Source organism: Malurus melanocephalus, unplaced genomic scaffold (assembly GCF_030028575.1).
Source record: "Malurus melanocephalus ecotype Western Australia unplaced genomic scaffold, MMel_1.1 scaffold_523, whole genome shotgun sequence".
NCBI lineage: Eukaryota > Metazoa > Chordata > Aves > Passeriformes > Maluridae > Malurus > Malurus melanocephalus.
This window is the reverse complement of record NW_026623755.1, coordinates 451310-477614: the sequence shown is the minus strand read 5'-3', so window position 1 is coordinate 477614 and position 26305 is coordinate 451310. Positions and strand designations below refer to the sequence as shown.

At 40.7% G+C, this 26305-nt stretch overlaps 1 long non-coding RNA gene across 1 annotated transcript in view; it reads left to right on the top strand.

The window, feature by feature from the left end:
• The first annotated feature begins 13931 nt into the window (after positions 1-13931).
• The window catches only part of LOC130582796 (uncharacterized), a 28962-nt gene continuing 16588 nt past the window's right edge, over positions 13932-26305 (top strand). Inside the window, exons 1-2 of the long non-coding RNA XR_008966344.1 lie at positions 13932-14182; positions 14535-14586. This is a non-coding gene — a long non-coding RNA (uncharacterized LOC130582796). The remainder of the gene's footprint in view (positions 14183-14534; positions 14587-26305) is intronic.

The following is a 26305-nucleotide window of genomic DNA, read 5'->3' as shown; positions in this document are numbered from 1 at the left end:
GGTGCACCAAACTGGCATCTCACCCCAATACCAGAAACACCCGCATTGGCTTAGGAAGAGGCAAACTCAATCTATTTTGTCTGGTGCATATGCCAAAACAAAAAACATTAGCAAAAATGTTCCAAACCTTATGGCAGAATGTCAAAATGTAGAGGTTGGGAGCAGAGACAGCAGATTAAAAGCCAATCAATGGGCTTCTGTAGAAGAATTTTCCTACTTTCCTTATATTGGGCATGGAAATACATGTCCTGTAAACTTCAGCAATAGCTATGGTAAATACCACAGTGCGATCTTTGAGCTACAAAGGGATACTGCGGAGAACTAAAGCAGATTTGCCTGGTGTCTATAATAGAGTTTAATTATTTTATGTTAAAGACATTGTTCCTGTCAGGGACCCAAGAGTGTCCTTTTTTTTTGTTGTTTTTGTTTTTTTTTACTGGTTGGTTTTGGTTTTGATTTTAAGGCTAATGTTGCAGAATGACCAAACTCAACCTTTTGAAAATACGCAGTACTCCTAATTTTCTAGAAAAGAGCTATTGGGAAAAGCTTTGAAGTTAAATATGTAAGCAATATGAAAGGAGGAAATACACAAGCAATTGCATGTAAAAACAAAATAATTACAAGGATAGGAAAACTATCCCAAGCCAAATGTGCATTCAGGAAATTGGTGGTCAGCTGACCATCTAAAGAATTCCAAACATGCTTATTTCAGGCATCCACTCAAAATACAAAATATGTCTGAAGATGTTGGTCCCCTGGGAGAAGATGACAACTTGAGACAGTGTCCTTGGCTTCCCACGCAGCTGGGTGTCTGGCCACACTGCCCCTGAGTGAGCTACCAGAGCCTCAAAGTGCTGGTAGACTTTACAGTGATGTGGCACGTCTCCATCAGAGCAATTCAGAGCAATGCACATCCTGCTTTTTTCCTTTTTTTTTTTCCCCTGGTATTTAGTTACAAATATGTAGTAAATTCTAATACAGCTGAAGACCATGATTTCTGTGGCAATGCCATTTAATCCTACTAGTTTAATATATGTTTATGAGTGGCTCTGCTGCCCAAGGAGACTGAAGGCACTTAGTCATTCCTGTTCAGGAACTCTGACTCTGCATTACTGGTACTATGCAAGTGCCAGTGCCATAATTATGACATAATCATATTTTATGCAGGATTAAGTGTTTCTAGAGACCCTGTAGTGAGTGAAATAATTTTCAGTAGACATTATAGTCAAGTGTCCTTCCACTTTCTTTTAACCATTGAAAATGGAGCAGAGAAAAGGATAGGGTGGAGCTGGTTCCAGGAAGAGTAGAGATGGATTCAGAAGGTTAAACAAAGAAAAAAGAGAAAGACCTTGCAGTTTTCCATTAAAATCGGTTTGTAAAGGCTTTCCAGAATCGTTCATTTCAAGGCATACGGGAAAACTTGGCATCTTGGGGAAAGACTAATCCTTACAGGTGTGAACTGAACATCAGAAACAGTTGAAAAAACATCACTTTTGGGTGTTCTTAATACTAAACTCTGCACCAATAGAAGTGCTGAGGCAAGGATTACATAGTGTATTTAAAGTCAGTAAGATACCATGAGTACATTCATGTTTAAGTAACTTCCATTTTTAACCTGTCACATGGCACGGGATGCAACTGTTCCTCATGAGTACAATTTTTTAAAAAAACCTCACTAATGTAGGAACACAATTTGCATAGCAATTTCTGAAGTGAAGCGTGTGTGGAAGGGTGGATCACGGAGAAAAAGGGAGACAAGTGAATCATAGAGAGATTAAAGACACAGGGAAGAGAGATATTTAAGACCTATCTCTCAACTGGGCTAAGTTAACTTGAGGTGGAGAGCCAAGCTCACAAAATGCTTACCAATGATTATGGGGGTAATGTGTGACAGAGAACACACTTCTTCATATTCCACCTGGTTAGAGACTTCGGATATTTCCTAGGATAGCAAAAGTGGCTTATGTAGTTCTTGTCCTACATCTACTCTGCAGTTTATTGCTCTTTCAGTTGCCAGCACCACTGTAATTCAGACTATACATTACAAGGATTAAAAAACCCTGAGGTATTTTAGTTTATTATTAAATTTAATTATTAGGCAATCCAATGAATGGCACAGCTCCACAGGACTGATACTGATGAGAAAACATGTATATGAGAAGAAACAGTGGATGAGAGCAAAATATGGGGCTAGTTGCTTACTAAACCATTTTTTTCATAAAATAAAATGGATCAAGGAGCTACAGCTGTATCACTAGTCTTGTCACCTGTAAATAAGTGGCCTTTCGCTTTTCATTTTGCCCATCACAGATGCTGAGTGGCTTACTATAAAGAAAGAATTAGTTCTTCTCACAAAACTTCAGTAGAAAATCATTTCACCTGCATTAACTAATATAGGAAAGAACCCAAAATAAAATGCCGAGAACCATAGTTGCAAAGTGGGAAGGTGAAAGATAATGCAGGATTAGTCACTACAATAGGCAAGCCTGATAGGCACAGCTTCTTTTCCTCCTATCTTTGCTGGGAAAACTATGTGAATCAAATGATAATGTGAAGTTGATGCATCAAATTTACATTAAGGCCTTCATTTAAATGGAGCAAAAGTATGGCTGTGGCTCTTTTTGATTCAAATGTTTAGCACTCAACAGATAAGTGATAAATGTTTCATTTACAGAATCACAGGTTTGACTTCTGATGTCTGATCTGTGTAACCACTGTAATGGAGAGCTGTCTGATGAGGAAATGATGCTTCATCTGCTCTGGTGAGATGCAGTTGCCAGGCTGTGTGCTGGAAGAACTAGGTATTTTCACAGGATGTCTTACCCTGAGAAATGTTAGAGGGTCCATTTGTCAGACACAGACCCTCAAAAGCTTTCATACTGTAATACTGAGGAGCATTCTGTTAGTGTTTCTCATGCCACTTCCTTAACCTGCAGGGCTGCTGCTTAAAAGATCAATTTCTAAGATAAGTCCTGGTGACATCTGCTGTTTGTTGTGAAAATAAAATAAAATGTATGAAAACACCATGGAAAAAATTACTGCTGAATGATTGAGCAGCAGAATAAAGACAAATTATATCAGACTGCAAAATACATTCTGTTGCTTCAAGGTATTTTGCTCTTGCCTCTGTCATCAAGCTTCTGGTCATTATCTACATGGAACAGTACACAAAATGTGTACCAATTGACCAAAAATGTTCATTTTTTCTTCCAAGCCTTTTATATTCACAGAAGATGGTAAAGTACTTAGAATGGATACAATTTCATGACCATTAACACTGTTGATGGAATGCAGATGTTCGCAGTCCAGCATCTTGAAACAGATAACTACTCATTCACTTACTTCTGACTTCCATTTTTAAACAGGATTTCTGCTATTTAGACATCCCATGTCCCTTCAACTGTAACATGAACCAATCCATGTGCCAACGTTATTTTATGAACTTCTGCTTTTCAGTATTTGCCACGCTAAATTGTTCTAAATAAACAAGACTTGCAAAAACAGTTCAACTTTCTCTCCAGGACAGTCACACTTTTGTTTAATTAGACTGATTTACAAGCAGGTGCTTGTATACCACAGGGACAGAAATCTTGTTTTTGAAACATCATCATGCTCACAGAGTTCCCTGGAAATGAGGACTATAAGGAGGTACAGCTCTCCACCCAATCATGGTGGGAGCAATCAGGTTGAACAGAAGTTTCCTTGTTGTGATAGAATCTCATTTATATAATGGATATTTTCTGCTCACATACCATTCTGGTGGCAGAGAGAATATAGAAATGTCATGATGCTCTTTCAGAGTGGGAAACTTTTGAACTGTCAAGTGGTTAAAAGTGAGAAGCAATGCCTACAATGCCTATTAGACCTACAATGGTCTAATATCTTTTATTAGACCAGATGATGCAGTAGTGAAGATGATGCAGATGRTGCAGTGGCTGGCTTTCATGAACACAAAAGGCCCTTCATCTTATTGAGGGTGGGGGCCCAGTTCACGGATCCTGAGCAATGGAACCATCCAAGGCCATGGTTCCACATGATGGAAGACATAGGGCATAAAGTACAGAATCAAAACCATGCAGTTACTTGACACACATATTTTGCAGAGATAATTTTGTCCAGGCATATTTTACAGTGGATCAGGTATCATCTGCCAGACCCCAGGGATCACAGCAATGGTGTGAACACCATCTCCTATGCTTTAACATGACAGAAGTGGTACTGTGGGCTGGTACTTCATCTGGACAAAATTTTAACTCTCGGGTGATGCTGTAGCACAGATCTGGTATCAATGAGTGAAAAAACCAGTCTAAACCAAAAGTGCTTGTTTTAAATTACTTGGTGTTTATGAAAGGTTTTCTGTTGTAAACACGGATGAAATGGGCATGTCCACACACTGAAATCCTGTGATACCTCTTGGTGAAGTGCTGGTTCAAAAAACCTCGGAAAAACGCTTGATCTGTATTTCTAACAAGGCATGGAAAAACAGCCTTCTGACCATCACCAAATTTTGTAATGATGGAGAAAATTAGGTTTTGATGTGAGACAAAAGGAACACATTCGGTGAAGTCCACATCTGATACTGATGCTTTCTTACATGTGGAAATACATTAGAGCATTCAAGCAGGCCTAAAATGTATTTCTACAAATGTGGGGGAGTATTCTGCAAATACTGGTGTGCAGTAGGAAAGTGTTGTTGTAGATCTAAATTCCCACAACATAGATACTTTTATATGGTCTAGCATAATGGATATGTGCCTGTTTGCTATGAATGACAATGAAATGCTGCTGGAGGAAGAGTAGAAAAAAATCCAGAATTATAAAGGAGTTCAGAATTCCAAAAGGGTTGTCTCAGTGACGAACTATATGAACACTGGCATTGAAGTTTTTCAGCATTACTTCCACTCCAGTCTGTATTTTTGCCAATGGGAAGAGTGGAACTTACTAGTTCCCATCACAGAGGAAAACTGCTCCACCCATGTGGTTTTAATCACAGGGATTCGTTTAATAATTAGTCACTAATTTATTAATGTCACATAATCATGTGGTGATCAGTGTGCTACACGTATGTAATCTGTACGAATATTACAACAGATAAATCAGACTTAACAAAAACCAAGATGTTTTAACACCCTTTTATGAGTACTCCCCAGAATTTCAACCCCCTCCCCAGTGCACAAGCTACAGGCACCCATAACTTACATACCCCATGTCTATGGCATAATGCCTTGCATTGTCAAGCCAGGTTTCCCTTCCCTCATATGCAGTTTAATGCTTTGTTTAGACTTCTTTTGAAACTGATTTTTTTTTTTTTACTTCAGAAGTCTCTCGGTAATTTCCTGGTTACTATTTAATCCATCTGATAGCCATCTCCTAAGCAAACTTCATTATTGTTATTTTCCTCTTTAGCTGTGACCTGCTTTGGGGCAAATGCCTTTGCAGTTGTATTTGGGGATTCTGTTCACTCACTTTTCTCACATGCATCCTGTCATATCAGAAGTTCTTACCCACCCCATGGCACTGAGGTGGGGGCCATACACATTGACTGCATCTCCCAGGAGTTGAGCCACACGTTTCATCCAACAGCTCCAACCCCACTTCTGAGCCAGTTGTCCTCAGCCAGGCTAGCCCTTGTGCACATTTACGATGTGATTCAGTTCCTCCTAAGAGGAAGCAGCCAAAAGAAATCAGAAACCTGCCCTCTAGGCACCTAAATAAGGGTCCCAACTCCAGACTTGAAAGAGCATGTACTCTGTTTAAAACACTTTACTAATTGTGAAACTAGAAATGAGGCTGGTCTGGCTTGTCATGCACAGATGAAGTTAATTGCAAGACACATATGAGGTACAGAATTTTTGCTATTTCTCCCTTACCAAGATATATCATGAGAACTTCTTTTCCTGAAAGCTCTTAAATTCACTGAGTTTAGTTACAGCTCTGATTTTCTCCCAGTTATCTTTGTGTGGACCAAAGACTTCTGTAGCAGCTTTGAGGGATTTGGGGTTTGGCCTTAAAGTGTCCTGCTCATGGGTGAGTCTGTGACAAGGGTTTGTAAATCAGCACTTGTTTGCACGCTATTGTGGCTCCCTTCATTTCTTTGCAATGCATACAGTGGCAGACCTTGATAGTGCTGCCTGAGCTGCTTTACTGGCTTGATTCATACTGCTGTACTCATGGATTCTTGTTCCCTTTGCCTTCCCAAACCACCCTCACAGCAGCTTGCATAGCAAGGTTGTAAACCAAGTGGTAGAACGGGAACAACTTGGAATGATTCAGAAAAAAAATGTTATTTCCAGCCAGAGCAGTTTATCTTGCAGCTACACACACACACACACACACACACACACATCCCTGATTTGGCTCTGTAAAAGGATGATGCAGGCACAAGAATTTGCAAAGGGAGTGGGAGCTCCACTGGGCACAAAATAATGCCTGTGTAATCGTGTCCTCTGAGGACATAAATTAAATGAATGAGAAGATCTTGCTAGATCTCTCAGGTGCTGTATACGTGTTATGGAAGTTCCAGCCATACCTGCAGGATGAACTGCACAATATTTTTCAACTCCCCAACACCTGGAAGGGATACTGGAGAGATCTGGCCCTGCATGTCTCTTGAGCCTCTTTGTCCCTCCGCTCTCAGTAGGAACTGAGATTTTGCAGTATTTCCTGGATGTGWCTGTCTTCTTAGGGCTCAGATACTAAATTAAATCTTGGCAGGGCATTGCCACCAGGTAGCATGCTGCAAACCTGGTTCATGTGCTCTGGAAAAAAAAAAGGAGGTAGTGGTATATAGCAAACAGCCTTTGCAGCAGCCACACTCGTGTTAAGAAACGCAGTGCCTGAGTTTTTATTGCTTAACTGCTTCTTCCAAGACATAGTTCATAATTGTCACCTTAGTATTTGCTCTTGTTTAACCTGATTAAATCCATTGGAGAGCTGAGCCATAATTCAAAATTGTCACATCCTCCATAAAAATTAGATCACTCTTTGTGTATCACTGACACTTTGTCTTAAATTCAAAGCTAAATGGGACTGGATAAATATTTACCCACAGTAGGCTTCTGCTTTCCTTCCTTAAATATGTATAGTGTCTACCCTGAGATATCTCTACCATTTTGTTGTTAATTTGAGCAGGTCAGAGTGATTTTCCATATGCATTATTTTCTCTCAAAAGAGTCCTCCATTGAAATAAAAACTTTTCCATGAAATCATGGCACTTCTGCTAACAAATTAGTCTCTTTTGATTGAAGAAAAAGAAGTGGGAAGGAATGTAAAAAATTTAGTTTAGTATTATTGAGAGAGCATATTAGGTTCTACTGTACATAGTACCACGTGAAATTGTATATTGTTTTCTTTTGCTGCATAAATGAGAATATCAGCTGTTTCTAATATCACTGCATGAGGCTACATTACTTCTCCAAGATATTAAAACCAGCTGGTTTCCAGGTCAGGTTTGTAGCTGAAAAATTTTCCTGAAATGTTACTAAAAAAATTTCCTACTGTGCATGCAGCTTTACCAACAAAATGGAATCTTAGCATACACCACCTATTTCTGACCCTAGAAAATACAGAACTGTTTAACTAGTGGCCTGGAACAAACTTAAGTTGAAGAACTTAAGAAATAAGATTTCGGGCTAGCCCACCCTAGTTGTATTTTCCCTCAGTGTGTTAAATGGTGTGAGTCTTGTTAGACATCTCTGCAATATCTCCTAACATTCCCCATGGCTGCTTTAAGGTACCTTTCTGGGCAGCTTTTCAAAATCACCAGCAGAAACCTGTGCTAGCAGGACTTCATCTGGCAAAATCTTTTAGTCCAGATAGAATCTAAAGTATCTTTAAGATATAATGCAACTGGTTATGAGAAAGACAGTTCTTTCATAACACAGAAAAGAGAATCTAGGTGTCTGCTTAGTTATTTGTCAATTAGGCACCAATTTGTAAATCCACAGTGGGTGGTGTGTGGCAGAATTTGGAAGAATAAAATACTGGGTGTGCCCAGGTTGCCAGATGAGTTTGGGTTTGAAGTTATTTTCAAATACAGACTTGTCACTGAGCTTCATTGTGTGCACAAAATACAGAGTTTATCCTGGCTCTGGAGTCTGCTGAAAACAGAACTTAAATAGATCCAAACTCTCATTGATAATATCTATACAAATGGCCAAAAGCCAAACCAAATCATCTTTTCATTTCTCATCACCCAGCAGTTAGACTTGCAATGAGTTTCATCTTATGTGGGCTGGGCAACATGTGCAAAAAAAAAAAAAAAAAAAAAAAAAAAAAAAAAAAGGTTAAGGAGCCGCTGATACTTATCCAAAATACATATCTTGCAGTCTGGATCTCTCCTTAGTTATATTAGCTTGACACATGTACGTGTTAACTGAGAAAGGCAGACCTGTAGTGGTTGTAATACTACAAAACTACATTGGGAAAAAAGCTTCGTGAAGGATATCTTCAGGTTGTGTTATTTTAAGAACATTTAACATGTAGAGTATATGAATTAGGTTGGAGCTTTGGCTACTGGTAGCATTTCATTGAATAACATAATGACAGAACCACTGAGGTCGAAAGTGACCTTTGAAGATCTTGTCTAATCCGCTTAACATGAGCCGGGACATTTTTCACCAGATCAGCCCTCTTTCAGCTTGAAGCCATTCCCCCTCATCCAGTCACTGCATGACCTCGTAAAAAGTCCCTCTCCAGCTCTCCTGTAGCCCCCTTTAGGCACTGGAAGCTGATGTAAATCTCTGAGCCTTCTCCAGGCTGAACAACCTCAATTGTCTCAATCTGTCTTCATGGGAGAGGTGCTCCCATGAACCTTCTTTGGGTCACTCCTCTGGACCCACTCCACCTGGTCCATGCCTTTCCTGCTCTGAGAACCCCAGAGCTGAAGGCAGCACTCCAGGTGATGTTTCACCAGAGTGGAGCAGAGGGGCAGAATCCCCCACCTTGCCCTGCTGGCCACACTGCTTTTGTTGCAGCCCAGGATATGGATGGCTTTCTGGGCTGTGAACCCACACTGTCAAGTCACATCCAATTTTTCGTCCCCCAGCTGCTTCAGGTCGTTTTCCTCAGGGCTACTTTCAATCCATCCATCCATCCATCCATCCATCCCCCAGTCTGTGTTGGTACTAGGGCTTGCCCTGACCAATGTGCAGGATCTTGGCCTTGTTTAACTATATGAGGCTCATAACAAGTCACTCCTTGTCCCAGCCTTATCTTCCATCTAGTTTTCCCAAAGTTTTCACATGGTTCTTGATAATCACTTCATAATGACTGTAAATTACTGCACTAGATAATGGGAGCTATTTACCAGAGAGGGAGAGAACATGGCATCACCTCAAGCTGCAGGGTGTGGTTATATTTGAAACTTAACAATGTATAAAATGATTTGTTAGCAGCTGCTAACAACTCCACATTTTGGAAGAGACAAGGTTGAARGGAGGGGCAACTTTTCTGGACTGTTGGGAGGACTGGCATTAGCAGTATGAAAACAGACAAACTGTTGCATTTGCAGTCTTTTATCAGTTCTCAGGAATCTACTGCAGTGCACCTTATTGAATACATTAATCATAAATGGGTTTTTGTCACTACGTGAAGCTTTTGAACAGATTCCCAGCTGACACCTGGGTAGGACTATTTGAGTCATTTTCATTTTACTGCCCATCTGAACAGCTGAAAACCCAGGAACAACTTTTTTATCATACTTTTTTATCAAATTCTTAAATGTTAATAATTCAGTTTTGCTGAGCCATTTTTTCCCCCTTCTGAGATTTGGACAAATGCTAACTTTCAGTTTCAGGGAAGCTAAGACCTAAGGCTTCCTGAAAGGGCTGTGTTCTCAGGCAAGATTCTGACTGACAAGGCTGCAGGTTTGGTGGGTGCATTTCCTTCCTCCCAGTGAGAGGTCTGACATGCTTGCTCTTAATGTCTTCAGCATTAGAGTGTCTGGGTTGCTCTGACCTGCACATGCTCATCCTCCTTCTGAATAAAGAGGTAATGTGAAACAAGAATTCATTGGAAACCCCAAAACCCAACAAGCTGACTGTGTAGCTTTACTATCAGGGCATTCACTCAAAGGAGGGGATTTGGGAGGCAGCCCTTGATTTGAGCTGTCCATAATGCAAACTACTCTTGCCAAGAAATCCTCTGTCAGTGATGTGCTGACCCCTGTTGTATTAATGACTGAACAGGGAAGAGATAGCAGACATCCTCAGGATTACCTGAGGAAGTATTAATCTGGCAATGAAGGTTCAAACATTAACAATGAGTTTGGGGAAATCCAATGGTAGAACCTGTTTGATTATAGCCTTCTGTTCTGTCTTTTTCATAATGCTGACCTGTTAGGACAAATGTCTCACCGCATCACAACTTTCCTTCTCTGTCTTGTTCCATTTTTCAGGTTTGGGATTTTTTTCCTGATTTTATCTGCAGTGCTTTTGAACTGTGCTGTTGTGCAGGCATCCTACAATTTTTTTCAAAGGAGGAATAAATTTCTGTGGTGGATGGAACCCTGTTGTCCATATCCTTGCTTTTCTTAGCTACCTTTCAAGGCTAAAATAGTCCACAGACTCCTCGAAGAAAATTAATGAGCTACTTTAAACACTGAGATCATAATATTCCTAAATGAGACTAAAGACTTAGCTGTAAAGAGAGAAGTTACTGAGTTTTGTTTGGACCATTGAAATCCTTGAAGYTGAATGAAGCCTGGGCAGATGAGTAGTAGTGATTTTTCAATGTGGAGGGATAATTTTAGATTGAAAACATAGATATCCTTCTTTTGCCATCACACAGGCCTCAAGCCAAGGTATGATTCTGCTCTCAATGAAATCAGTGGAATTTTTTGTTTTTCTAATTGAATACCACAAGTAAGTGCAGGGTTTGTTCTTTTTCTTCAGACATACAGTGCTTGTTACATCCTCTTTTGGCTATTATTTTTCTATTGAATTTCAGTTCTCTATTTAAATGAGTTATTTTTGTTTCCTTTCTTGGCTTGCCTTGATATTTTGATTTCTTTTTATAAAAGCTAATGATATATGGGAGCATAGAGAAGAGCCATGTCACTCTGCTGTCATGGTATTTTAGCCCTGGGTTATGAATCTGGCTGTGCTGAATGAACTGATATTCTATGGTGCACTGCTGAGGCCGGTGATGTGAGGTGGTTTGGTTGAGAGAACAAAGTTGGCATATATTGAAATAAAAGTGACCAACTTTGAGGCTACTTTGCCTGTGGAAATGCCCCCTCTCACTCCTATCTCATATCCTGTGGAAAACCCCTGCTTTAATGGCTCTGTGACAGGTACCTCAGGCCACCTTGAGACCTGCTGGTGTCTCCCTGTCAGCTGGTGACCAGAGACAGAAAGGCTCACAGGCTCCATGGGAACAAAATCCATCCTGCGCCCACCGAATGGTTCACATTGTCAGCTGAGATCCTGAATGAAGCAAATCACCAGCAATAATTAGCAACAATGGCACTGGCAGCAATGTGGACTTCTTCCCGTGGAGGTAAATGAGGGCAGAGTCTGCCCATTCATTCTGACCATTGCTTAGCAGCAGTGAGATACATGTGAACAGCTGACAAATAATGTGCTGGATTTAAGGATTTGATCATTAAGGCATTTTAGGCATTTATAGCAATGAAACAAAGAATTAATCTTGGAATATGAAACTGAACTAGATATCTATTTAAAATAGGATTTCCAATTACCGCTTTCCCAGAAAAAAAGGTAATGAACTCCCCCAAAAGGCTTTCTGTTCTGTTTTTGACAAGACCCATTTTGTACAGGTCAATTGGCTTAGGTGATCTAATAGATCTGTGCAATAAAATGCTCTGGGAACCTGAGAACAGAAAGTATGCCAGTGTTTCTGATTTTAATTACGGGAAGCACTGACAATTAGAATACTCTTAAAGGGTGTGAGGATTTAACTGTAGTTGCAAATAAGTTGGTTGTAGCTGCAGAATGTTTGATGTTCACAGGATTAGTCTGAGATAATTAGACAGTCCCTATTAAAAAAAACCTCAAACACAAAACCAAATTGCACAAGGGCATTATCGTATCATCACAGAGATTTTCTTTAAGATTTTTGTGTCTTGAAGAGGGGATCACGTTTGCTTTTGACAAGCTACTGGGTAGCTCCCAGTGCAATCTAATTAGCAGGAAATACAGTTTCTAGCTCATGGAAAAAACCTCACCAGGTCATTAATGCTAGAAGTACAATTACTGTATGTCATAGAATGCTTCTGCTTTTGTTTCTGTTCCCTGATTTAGTAGTCTGGTTGAAATAACTTCAGTCTGTTGTTGAACGGCAGGGGATGAGGTCGTAGTGTAACAGGCAGCCCAAAAGCTGTTCCAGGGCCGTCTCTAAACTAAACTGAAATCAGACTACTCAAATTCAGCTGGTTGAAAAATGTCAGCTTCTGGGGCTGGGGCAGGGAAGGAAAAGTGGGAGATGGCCATGCTAGCCCCAGATGAGACAGCTTTAAGCCATCATGGAACAGTTGCTTTTTATTTCACATTGTTTTCACATTTGGTTTGGTGGGTGTGTGGTTTTGAGTGCATGGCTATGGAACCTGGCCCCATGTCATGTCTGTACACAGAATTCCCAAAATCAGCGTTTTGAGGTTGAGAAAACRGAGCTTACGGCAGAAACCTAATACAAACATCCTTGTTTATAGGTCATTAAATAGTGGCAAATGTTTTTAAGTCCAGCAGCAGACATATTCTGCACACACTGCTCTATGGCACTTCACAGTATTTTTTTACAGATTCACAGAATATTCTGAGTTGGAAGGGTCCCACGAGTACAAGTTGTACTACATTTCACACCTTCTGTTTTAGGGGGACAATTTTTGTTTTGATAAAAAATACTCTGCTTTTTCAAAAATGGACATTGGATATTCGGTTTCCCTGGAGTGGCTATGGGAATTAAGATCCTGATGGTTCTTGTGTCAGTATTATGTAGCCACTTGTGGCTGGTGAGCACATGGATGAGTTTGTCTTGGGCGGGATGCTGGAGACTGCATCTCTGTCTTAGGTTTATGCCTCATATGTTTAAAGAATCAAAGGCTGTGCAGTGACCTGTGCCATGGAAAACAGATCTCTTACTGCCCCTGGGTGCTTTTGGCATCACTGTGTATAATAGAAATGAATAGATATAGGRCAGCAATTGTCCCTGTACTCAGGACCAGTGARGCCACACCTCAGGTCCTGTGTCCAGTTCTGGGTCCCTCACTACAGGGGAGACATTGAGGTGCTGGAGCAAGTCCAGACAATAGAAATGGAGCTGGAGAAGGGTCTGGAGTTTAAGTCCTATGAGGAGTGGCTGAGGAAGCTGGGGATGTGTAGCCTGAAGAAAAGGAGGCTCAGGGAGAGCCTTATCACTTTCTACAAACACCTGAAAGAAGTGTGTAGCCAAGTGGGGGTTGGTCTCTTCTCTCAAGCAAGAAGTGATAGGACAAGATGGCTTAAAATTGCACCAGGGAGGTTTAGATTGGGTATTCTGAAAAATTTATGTATGGAAAGGGTGGTCATTCATTAGAACAGGTAGCCAAGGGTTTAATCCCCTTCCCTGGTGGTGTTTTAAAGACGTGTAAATGTGGCACTGAGTGACATGGCTTAGTGGGGGTCTTGCAGTGCCGAATTAAGTCTGGTTGGACTCGATGATATTGGACGTTTTTTCCCAACATAAACGATGCCATGATCCTATGAGGTTTGCACTGTGTTTCCCACACTGGCTGGCCGGGGAGGAACGCTAAAAGCTTTGGCAAGTCCCTGACGGAACGCGAGTGATCGGGCCGCAGGCCGCTGGCGGGGCGGGCGTGAGGCGGCCGTGAGGAGGCCGTGGCGGACAGTGCCCGGCAGGGGGCGCCAGAGCCTGCCCACAGCGCTTTTGGCACGGGGCCTCCTCCCGCGCAGTACGCCGGCGTTGGCGCTCCTGCTCCACATTCCTGCTCGGCATTCCTGCCCGGGCATTCCAGCCCGGCATTTCTGCCCGGCGTTCCTGCAATCCCGGGCTGCGCCGTTCCTCGCACCGGCGCGAGAGAAGCCTGCGGAACGCCCCAGGGCTGGCGATGCTTTGTCATGTCCCTCACGCCGCTCCTCAGAGCGCGAGGTTGGAGAAGGGAGACTCATCGTGCCCGTGCTTCTTAAAGGCCAACTGATAGTCTTTGTCCACTTCTGAAAAGGAGGTACAAATAGAGATGTGGTACTAATATGGTCCGACGGTAGAAGGGTGAATTTACAGGAGCCCATAAATAAGCAGGGGAATAATGAGCCGTTGTGCTGATCCTACTGGCAAGTGGGAAAGAAATGAGGTCACCTGTTTCCCTTACCTCACCTGACCTGGCACAGCTTGTTGGCATCGTTGTCTGTTTGCAGCTAAAGCTATCATTCACATATAAAACTGGGATGTTTGCAGTAAATGTTACTTCCTCCAAAGTTAAGAGAGTTTATCTAACCAAAATGTGTGGGAAAATTTGTTTTGGTCACGAGATTGTTAAACTGTCTCATGATGTCAGCCTTGTCAATATTGAATTTCAGGGGGAACGTTCAAGCAGAATTCAGAAGGACTGAAGAGGAGCATCCATAACAGGTAAATAACAGATAAATACTTTCCTGAGCTGACCATGCTGTAATTAGGAAAAAAAAAAAAAAAAAAAACCACCCCACCTGTAAAATAAAAATAGTATTTCCCTGTCTTATGGAGAGTTATGAGGACATACTCAACAAGCAGCATTCACATCTTCCAAATCTGATGCCTTCATTGAGCTCAGGGCTTAAAAATAATGTGCCTGGCCCCAGCAGGGAGAACCAGAATTCCTTATTTGGATTTATACTATCACTTTTACTGTTAATGGAGGTACCTCTGAAGCAATACAATATCTAGAATGTTCGTATGCAGAGAGGACCCAAAGGAAAGACGGCATAGCTGGTGGGAAATACTCATCACATCTTCTTTGTGCAATATAATAATCTAAGTCTCTGTCTCCTTTTGAGGAAGTGTTTCCCTTTAAAAAAAAAAATAGTGGAATAAATAGATGCAAGTGGTGGCTGAGGATGTTGTCTGACTTGTCAAAGTGTAAACATCCATTTTAACAAGTTCCTTTCTTCTTGAAATGGAGCACCCAGAGGTGTCTGCTACTGTTCATGTTTATGCTGTTGTGTAACCCAACAGAGTAAATCAACAAGGCTCATGACCCCCTGCTGAAAAAAGGCAGAGAAAATTTGTGTTCAGGTCAGTTGTAACTTAAGTACTACTTAGTTGCAACATCTCAGCCCTTTGCTTCCTTTGGATGGGACTGTGACTAATGTAGCCCACCCTCCTTAAGGTAGCCACAAATTCCAGTACAAATACAGTTTAAGAAATTGCCCCAGGGCAGTGCCATTTAACTTCCTCGGAATAAGCCACACCTTGAATCAAAATAGTTAAAATCAGTATAAAATCTATGTGGTGAAGGTTGTGCTGTGGATCCAGCTTATAAATTTGCCTTGGTTCACACAGGCAGTGCCAAGGCCGTAGCTACAGTGACATTTGCAGGTCAACCTGTGGTTGATCTCTGTAGTCTTATTTATATGAACAGGTTAGCTGAACTTAATAAAGTATTTAATAAGCTCAGTTATGTTACTGGTAAAAAAAGGCACTTCGTTTTATGTATTCTATGGAAATAAATCCATTAATCATTTTAGATTCATGGAAAGTAGATAGCGATAAAGACCAGTAAGTTTATCGCTGTGCCTGTCTCACCTATGAAAAATTATTCCCTATGCTGCAGTTTGATTATTTAATCCAATCTTTCTTAGTATATAAGAAATACAGGCTGTTTCTCATTCAGGATTATGCAGAATACAGCACTTCTCTCTGTTTTTATTTAATGTAAATTTTTCATTCTTTAGTTTCACTTCATTGCTTTGAGTTACACCCATTGTCATCACTGGGAAGTACAAACCCAGTAGTTGCCTTCAAATACGCAAGTAATCTTTTTCAAGATACAGGCTTGATTTACATGCCTAATTCTACTTATTAAACTTAATTCCAGATAACTGGGAGTGTGGCTGAGGTAACTTTGCAGTCTTTGCAGGAAAAGTATTACTTTGCTTCCCATAAGATGAGGTTAGTATGACTATTTAAGGATTAAACAGTCCATGGTGCATTATTTCCTCAATTCAGCACAAGTGCAATGGTGTGTCCATGTTTCACTGGGCGTAAACTGCTGCCTGACCAATCAGTGTCCAGCTCAGTATTCTCATGCCAAGGAGCTCCATACAGAGCGGAATATCCAGGTCACAATGTAGGAATCTGGTGGGAGAACAGGACCATACTGCAATGAAACAGCTCCTCAGCCACAATTTTTCTGCCCAGCACTGTGTCTCTCTGTGTCCCCCCCACCCCAAGCAATGCACCAGCTTCTGTGGCTGAACTGCAGAGTGGATTAWTGACATAATTTGAGCTAAAGAATAATAAAAAAAAGGTTTATTTTTAAACTGAGAATATTGAAGCAATCCTGTTTGCAGCAGTCCCTGAAGCAGCTGCCTTGGCACAACTGAGGGGAGCATGAGCTGCGGCATGTGGGTGGGAAGGAAGGAGTTGAAATGGAGAGAGGAGCAGTTTTTCTAACCAGTTTCCCACTGGCAGAGATGGCTTTCCAAATCAAGAGCTTCAGCTTCTAAGGAGTCAACTGCTTGCTCTGCACTGACAGATCTAAACTCGCTCCCACAACCTTGGTTATTGTGAATTTAAGGAGACTTGCCGAATGGTGCAGCACTATCAGACCAAACCATGGCTTTCCTTTCTGGAAGAGGAGTATTTTGAAGCAGGGATGAGAGAAAGATGACCTGAGCTGCTGCATTCCTTTTATTCTCAGCTGTTGCAATGCCCTTGTGAGGGCTGTTGGGGGGGGGCAGGGATGCGGCAGCTCCCTGCAGCTGAACAGAAGTCATCAGAGGCCTGCGATTGTAGCTTGTACACTGGTAACACTGGAGGCAGTCCAAGCAGGAGAAAAAGACCCAAGCCCTGTCTGCTCCTTACCTTCTGTTCCCTACTTGACACAACGGATTTTAAAAACTGGACAGGCCCAGGAAGCCTTTTGTTCACATTTCTTAATTTCAGGAAAAGCAACTCTGCTGTAATTGCACCACATGTTATCCTTCAGCCTGACTTTTTCAGAGTTCAAAATGCTCTCACAGCATTAAAGGGAAATGCCTGAACAGGGAATTACAAATAAAGAAGATCAATCTATGTGCACTAAATCCTGAATACTGACGCTAAACACATTTTTCCTTYAATGGATCTCATCTGACTGCTGCCTGCAGGCGCAGCTCTGAGGGTGAAATTAAGATATTAGGCAAAGTCTAGAATRCAACAATAAACTTTTCATTCCTATTAGTGGCAATCATGTAGTTAAGCTACCCTCCAAAGTCACCCTTGGTAATTAGGAAACATACTTAGCCCATCATGGAGAGTTAATGGATTAAAGTGATGCCTTATTGCATAGTGGTTTGACTTTACATGGCTGCTTTCATCCTAAAGTCTCGAAAATCCCAGGGCTCAGGCTTGTTGTTATTGCAATCAGTGCTGAACTTATGACTGACTATCCATCAGCCTTGCAGAGAGACCTCACAATGCCTAGCAGTACAGAAGAAACTCCCTTTAGGAATCCTCACTCCCCCAGCCCCATCAGAGCTCATGCCTGAATAAAGAGGGGTACTTTCATGCCAGTTCTTGCTCCATAGGCAGCTTACCTGTTTTGCATTCATCAGCATAAAACAGCCCTTGAAGAAGAGATTAAACCAGTTTTCTTCCCTTCTGGGTGAATCCCTTAATCCTTGGACTACAGCTAAGATCGGTTGCTGTCCCCTTCAATCTTTTACTCTGTGCTGCAAAGTAGGACAGCTTCACAGGGAAAAGGAGGGTCTTCCCAACAGCTGGGTGACGAGATGTGGGTCTGAACCCTCTGGCTCTGCTCCCTTAGTTCAGAGTGCCTGAGGGCCATCATTGTCCAGGTTGTAGGGGCTTTGGTATCCTCATTTTCTGTCTTCTCTGAATGAATCACAGAACTACGTAGAGGCACAGCAGTCCATTTCATCTGATAAAGAATGAAGCTGATTTCTGCTTGAAGCTATAATTTAAAACAAATCTGCATAAAAAATGGGCTTTTATGAATGAAAAAAGAAAGATAAAGCATAAAGCCATTGAATATTTTCAGGCTAAATCTAGATTTTCTAACCTTACCTGCAGCTGACCAAGCCTATAAGAGGAAGACTTAATGTGCCAGTGTATTAAAACAGGCGAGCACTTATTCTGTATTATTCTGTCTATATGCAATATTCATCTATATATTCATTTTATAAAGCTCTTGTTTAATAACAAGTTTGAAATTCTGCAACACTCACTGAAGCCCTGAACCCATTCTGAAAATGAAAGTAAATGAAACTTGATGGCTCATTTGTTCTCACCATTATCTGCCCCTTTTTGATTTGGAGCTAATATTGAGACCATGGAGCTATACAGTAGACGGTTGGTACAAGATGCTCCATGATCTCTCTTTCCTTTTGCAACTTAGCTCTCAGTGCCATATGCCCCCATCAATGCTTCTGAAGCAGAAAAGAAGTACTTGAAAGCCCTAGCCTAGGACCACAGACTAGAGGCTTGTCCTGTTGGAGAAGGTCTATCACTGATTAGAAAAAAATTATTCATGCTGAAGTACAGGCTATTGTTTCAAATGTAATTTACTGAAAGACCGAAGTCTGAAAGACTTATAAGCAGGAATTTATCATCATTAATTAAACTCAAAAAGCTTTGATGGGTCACCAAGCCCCTACACAGACATATATCCACAGTAATAGGCAGAACTTATTAATAATAGAGTTTGGTATAGCTGAAATGGAATACCCAGGTCCTGTTCTGATTTTATTAGTTTTTCAATAAAGTTTTTAATCAGTTAATTTATCATTAAAGCATTATCAGTTAAATCCTTTGAAGTCCACTGAGCACAAATGGGCATACAGTATATCCTCATCTACCAGTTTAATGAAATGGCATTCCTAAATCCTAGTTCTAAAGTGTTTCTTACTTTCTTGGTAGGAAAAAATAGGATTTCAGAAGGGATTTTCATGCAGCTCAACTGATCTTTGTGATATTTCCTTCACCTTGTCTTTCATATGAATTCAAGAAATAACACACGTCCAGGGAACAGTGTAATTCTAAACTTGAACAGATTGCTGCTGTTGTCATTCATGAAAAATTATACTTTGATGCATGGATGGTGCCACTGAAATCAATTAAGCTAATGATTGTGAGCAACAAGATACTCCAGGGGAGTGTGGCAGACTTTGCCCAGGGATTGTTGCTGCTTCAGGACAGAGACAATGTTTAACTAGACAACACACAGTCTCTATCTCAACTGGCTACTCCAGGCACTGCTATAATACATATTAATAGCAGTTTTGTTGAAAGGCCTTATTGTACTATTTTATTTGCTTTGGCCTAGCCACATGAAAGGACATCCAAGTCAGAAGAAAGAGAATACACCATGGCCAGGGACAGAGTCAGCTAGTTAGGAGCATCTGGGGCCAAGAGCTGAGTGCCCAGTAAAGCAGTCTGGCATCTGATCTTCATGGCTCATTTGAAACAGGCTGGTAAAAACTATGGAAAGAAGACCAGTGAAAATTTAAAGAACTGAAAACCAAAATATCTGAAATAAGGAAATCAGAAAACTACTTTCATTTTAGCGTCTCAAAAAGAAAAGTAAGACACCAGARCATTGAACTGCTCAAGTACCTTGATTGAGAGAGAATGCAGGAATCTTTCAAACTACGAGGCTCAACAGACACAAATGGCTGTAATTTGACTCATTTAAACCAACATGTAAAGTTTAAAATTGAGACAGGGATTTTTACATGAGGGTCTCTCCCTGCAGCAGCAAGACAGGAAGGAAAGAGGTAGATGCCTCTTCAATGGGGTCTTGAAATGAAGTCTGAAAAGTGAATTGTTTGTATTTTATGACACCTGAAAGTTTTTTCCACTAGGGTAAACTATTATTTGTGTACTAAATTACACCTTGATGTATCAATTGGATTATATTCAACAGCCTGACTTTTCTAATTTGCTTGATTTACGTTTGAAATTCCTGCTGGTTTTTCAGAGCTCAGTTATAGAACATCAGCTCAAGCGGTCTGCTTTCCTGCACAAAGAATTTGAATCAGCAAGAACATGCAGTATTTTCATAACCTTTCTGAGATACAAAAACAATGCCGCTCTTCAGAGAGACAGTTTGGAGGGAGAATGCTGAGAGGCCAAAAAAATAATGAATTTTGTTGGAAGAGGTATTGAGCAATGTGTACAAGAGAAATGTTGGTTTTCAAGGGTACATGAACTGTATTGCTGGGACATTACACAAATTGCAGTAACTCATCAGCTTGTTGTGGTCTCACAGATGGGCCATTTCCCATAGTATCCAAATGATTAGCCCTGCTCTATAGCTTGTCTGCAGAGATAAAAAAGGATTCCAGCCAGCTCCTGACCTCTACAGTCATGCAGGAGTCAATCTTCAACAATCACAGATTAAGGAGTCTGTGACTAAATGTCCAGCTAAAAATATACCAGGAACCATGGGGACTAAGCAACTGAACAGAAGTGTGATGCCATGAATAAAAAGCCTGATATATGTATGCAATGCATACACTTAAAGCAACATTATGTAGGAGCAGGGAGATTGCTTTCCTGTGAACTGATCCTGCTATGATCATTACTGTGCATTAAGATCCAAGAAAGTTTGGAGCAGGACAGCTGCAAATGCACATTCACAGGTCTGGGGTTATGAAACAAGAACCAGTCCGGGCCACATCATGTCATTCAGAAGAAATTGTCACAGTGGTCTTCAGTGTCAACGCTGCTGGGTGTTGATAACTAGTGCTTTCTGTGGTTGTTACTGTGATGTCTCTTCCCGCTCATCTGTGGAGTTTATGTGGGTAAAAATGGTGCTGCAGCATGACTCTGAGCTTGGCAGGCATTTTCCAAAACCAGGATTCTGCCCTCACCTCTGTGATGGAGCCATCTAAGACTACACAGCTGCAAAAAGACCAAAGCATGTTGTCATGTACACAGTACTACAAGCCGCAACAATAGGCTGTAAATTATGAGGGCTGTTACAAAGAAAAATAAAAAAAAGACATCATACCAGTCATCATACTGGTACATCATACCAGTTCCACTTAAATCAATCCAAATACTTTTAGCAAGTGGAGAAACACAATGAGGATGATGTCAGAAGTATAAAATATTTGCCCTCCCTGGCTGAGGGAAAGCAACACACATGAAACATGTGATAGGTGGCTTAACAAAAATCTTAGATACAAATCATATTTATTGAGTTCCTAAGTGCAGAGCAGCCCTTCTGGCAGACACGTTGATATAATTTATCTGTAATCACGAGGTTTCCCCCAGGCAACCCCATAAGTGCTCTGTACATTTTGTCACTGTATTTTACAATGGTAGCAGCTTCTGGAGCTCCAGTCACTTCAGTGCACGAAATTCAGTATTTCTGTATTTAAAATAATACAATCGCTGTCTATTCAAAGAACTTTCATTGGAACTTCTCTATCCCTTTCACTGGGCTGAAATATAGAACTGAGTACCATGGCAGATGATAAAATAATTTCAGCCAGAAGTATTTATAATTTACAAAAGCTGTTTATCCTTCTTATCTTTGTGTATGTTTAGTGCTAGGGCTATACATATCGCTGATCATACCAGCATTAATGCACAGAAACAAGTTAAGCAACATAGTAGGTGTTCTGATTCTCATCAATACCCACAACCACAGAAAAGGTGTCAGCAGCATCTGGATTGATTGAAGATTCTCATAGAAACGGAATTTCCTGTGCATTTTAATTCTCATTTGTGCTAAGGTGTTTTACTGGTAGTTTGTAATTCTAAAGCAGGCATGCTAGGATTTGAAGGATTTACATCTCCTTTAATTTTCATAACATGCTGGGAATGTATACATCATGTCATATAASCAAAACTGAGAAAAATTACAAGACCATATCCTGATATAACGGAATTGCAACAAGAAATACCATTATTTTAAATGAAATTACATGAGAGGACAATGGGTATAACATCAGTGAAATGTGGACTTTCATTAGATCTGGAGTCTGAGCATTTAACCTGCCCAAGCCAAAGGGCATTTACAAACTTATGGACAGGCATTAGTCACGAGGTGGAGGAATGCTTTTCTTGTACAGCACCAGCATAAACAGACCTATTTAACATTGCACCCAAAGGGAAAATGAGTTTCTTCTGCTTTGACTTACTTCAGATGGGCTGATTTCAGCCAGTTTATGTAGTCATAACTCTGCTGAAGGAAACCTGAATGCATAAATGTACCTTGAGGACAGACCAAAGATCATCATAAAAATGACCTGGTGAGATCACCTGGTCTGCAGAGCCATCCAGGACAGTTGAAAGCACACACAGAGTCTCCTTGTTCATAGCCTTCAAGGCAGGACTGCCACTCTAAGGAAAGAGTCCTAGCAATAAGAAATTGCTTTTCATTCTTATTGTCACTTTCTTTTCCTTTCCTGTATAATAGGTTTGTGGCTTCCTTCCTGTGTTCTGGTTATGTATAATCCAACATTTTCTTGCTACTGCTGCTTTGGCTCTGAGCACAACAGATCTAGCCCAAAGACAGGGCTGGCCTCACCCTTCATGGGGCCAATCCCTCAGTTTGGTCCTGGGAAGGCAGCACACTACTTGGGCAGCAAGCCTTGCATGCAAGTCCATGTAACTTATGAACCAAAAATGTACCTTTTTGTGGGAGAATTCACGAAGTTGACAGATAACCAAGTTACATTGCAGCTCTGAGTGCACTTTCCCCTAATTTGTCCCAGCAGATGCCTGGTTTGCTCAGAGAATAGACCCAGTCCTCCAGTCCATTTCAGTTGTATGGGTTGTCATTTCAGAGAGTTCATTTCATCTCCTCCCTTGGTGTCTGCCATCCCTCTCTCCAGACAGCACACCTCTTGCTGGAGATGCACATCTGGGTGGAGCCCACATTGTGTTTGTAACCATCAGAGGACATCCAGCCCATCCAGCCTCTGAGGGAGGCTGACTAGCTGTGGACATCCCAGATGCGCGTCCGTCTAGCAAGAGACCACAACAAATTCCATTCGTATTCTTCTCCTGTGAGCACAGTGTGCAGGGTTGAGCTTTAAGCCATGATGTCAAGATACTTTTTTAAATACAGCCTGGAAATGTCAAGAGTGGAGCCTCGGCAGGGATCCTGAAAATGATTATCCAGCTCCAGCAGTGGGACATTGAGTGTGCTGCACCAGGGGCTCTGTGGTACTAAAGTTGTGGAAGAGCAAAACTCCCTGATAATCCCAGCATGGGAAAGCAAGTGTTTCCTTCTGAGTTTAGGTTAATCTTGGGTAAGGATTTTACCAGGGAACTGAGATGGGAAAACTCTCCAAAAAATTGAAGTGGGTATGCCCATAGTTCTATTGTTTGCAGAAGGAAAAGCATGGCCCAGATAGGTAACCTCCTGGGAAAAAGGAACAGAAGAACCAAGCATACTCCTTCCTCCAGGAGGATTTCTGAATGAATGACCTCGAGTTATCTCTGCTGAAGGCTACTTCATTTCCCCTGAGCTCTCTTGTTGTAGCTCTGTGCATTTTTACTCAAACTTATATTCATGTTAAAGCATTATTTGTAAAATGTGTTTCTTTCCAGTTTTCATACAGCAGCAGTTTTAAGCAATGTACAAATGTAAAAATACCAGGTTTAAATGCATTTCAAGAATCAGTCATAGAATCATTAAGGTTGGAAAAAACCTGTTAAGCTCATTGAGTCCAACTGAAGCTTTAGTTTACTTGAAAAAACATCTAAGATCACCTTCTATATATTTCCTTTTATTATCTAAAGGTAATTTATCCTATGCAGTTATCAGGGGACAAATGCTGAGCTAAATTAGGCACAGTGCATGATATTGTTCCAATATGCTTATTTTATAGAGCAGATAAAGTGGTTTTAACCAGAAGGAGGACTAAGAGCAAGAAGAGCTGATCACAAGAAGAATAATTATTGGATGAAATTCTTGAATTATTTTTTTTATTGCTAGCAGAGAGGTGTCTGTTGCTGCTGCTACAGCAGTATTAGCCATAGTTAAACATGCCGATCACTCTGTTTTGACAGTAACTTCAATAATATTTGTCCCAAGATTGTCCAGGAGCTGATATGATATATTTTGGTAGGATGGAAGTTTTCTGTGTTGTCCTCAAGACTTCAGCTTCTTTTCCAACTGAGAAAACATTGGAGATGTGGTTGAATACAGCTTATTTTTTTTAATCTGTGCTTTCAACTAAAAATGTCAAATGGTTTTCCATGGTAGTTCATTATTGTGCAGATATGAAAGCGGAGTAACGCATCATGGATTTTATTATTTTCAAGAGGGTGCTAAAACTACACCAAGAATATCTGAAAATGTAAAAAGTTCACTAAGTTCAAATGATTTGAACTTTCACAGTGTCATCAATAGCTTCATATAATGCAAGGTGTTAACTTTGGAAAATGCCTCTCTAACCGTAAAAAGAAGACATTTTCTTCTAGCTGATCAAACTTCTCATCTACAGCTAAGCAATTTGATTTTWAAAGCAGTTTAGCAACACTTACAGATATTTTCTTAATTCCAAGAGTTTTATAATTGCAGGAGAGATCTCACTTTTGCTAACTTTAGACATACAAAAATATCTAGGTATGTCTTCAGATGGTTATCTGAAGAGCTGCATTAAAAGGAATTAAAAATATCTTTTCTAGCTCTTAAAAAAAACCAAACAAAATTCTGTCTTTATCTCTTTGAATGTTAGATAATCATTTTCCCACTTGTACTTTAAAATTCTTCAATGATCACTTAGATGTAGTTAACAGAGGGATATTATCAAAAGTTTTTCATTTCTTTCACAATGTGTCACAAGATTTATTTACTTGATAACATAAAAGTGACATAACGATGCATGTGCTAAATTAACTATATCATGCATTCATGAGAGGTAAGTCACAAGACAGAATTGGTTGTTCCTTAGTAATAAGTGTAATTTTTATCTAAAACACATCATAGTGAAGAGGAAAAAGAAAGGTTTTCATCACATACCTGACTTCACGTTTTAGTTTTAGTCTCAATCTGACTAAGATGATTCCTCTGAAAAAAACCACTGACTTTCAGGGCGCTGTAAGTTCTCCTGAGTGACTTCAACCTGATAGAAAGCTCGGTACTACATATTTTCATAAGACTTCTTATATACTGAGGGTCTCAGCACAGCAGCTTTAACATATTTCAGGACCTTGTATTAAGAAATAGGCTATATCTTCCTCCTTTCATGATCTTAAACCCCTTAGAACTTATGATGTCATTTCTACTTCAGATGCCGAGAAAATGCTGAGTATCTGTTAAAAACTGTGTTACGTAAGGCTTCAGACTAAAGTAATTTCAGTCTTTCTGGAGATAATTGCATTAGCTTATTTCAAGACATAGAGGATATATTAAAATGTCTCAGAATGTGTTGTTGTCAATCACAACAAAGTAAATGTTGCCCTGGAGCTCAGTGCATTGACTGGATACTGGGGAGTATTTTAAATGAAAGAACACATCCATGATGAAAAGGAAAATCTCATCCCCATAAAGTATCCCATATCAGTCATAGCTCACTCACAAGAGGTGACCACCTGTGCCGTGAAAGACCTGCACTCATCCACCCTCACTCTGAGCCCTGCCCCAAATGGACATCCAGGTGTCTTGCCCCACCTTAGTTCCCTTCCCCTCTCCTGACTCCCAACCCCTAAATCTCCTAATTCCTACTCTCTCCTCCCTTTCATGGTGGTTTCCCATCAGAAAACATTAAAGGAAGTTGTAGCAGGASTTGGTTGAGCCTCTCTGGCAGGATGTGGGTGACCCAAAGCCACCGGATGCTGATGTGGGACTTCAAAGTCGCTGGCAGGRGTGCTGGCTCACTTCCTATGTCGTGCTGCTCCCTGTGTTGCAGCAATTAAACTCCCTTGTTACTACCAGAGCAGACCCTAAAATAAAAAAAGAAGTGAGGCTCTTTTAATGTGCTGGAGGAGTTTAGGGTGGCACTTGTTATGCAGCCAGGTGCTGCATGCAGTCAGCTTCTGCCCTGGGTGAGCAGGTTTTTCTCATGGGGAGAAAAAAAAAGTTGTCAGTAAAATGCTATTTCTAAACAAAGCTTGGCAGGGGATTCAGGATAAGGTACAGTGCTGCACTTAATCTTTTTTTCCAAAAGAATGGATTTGAAGTTAA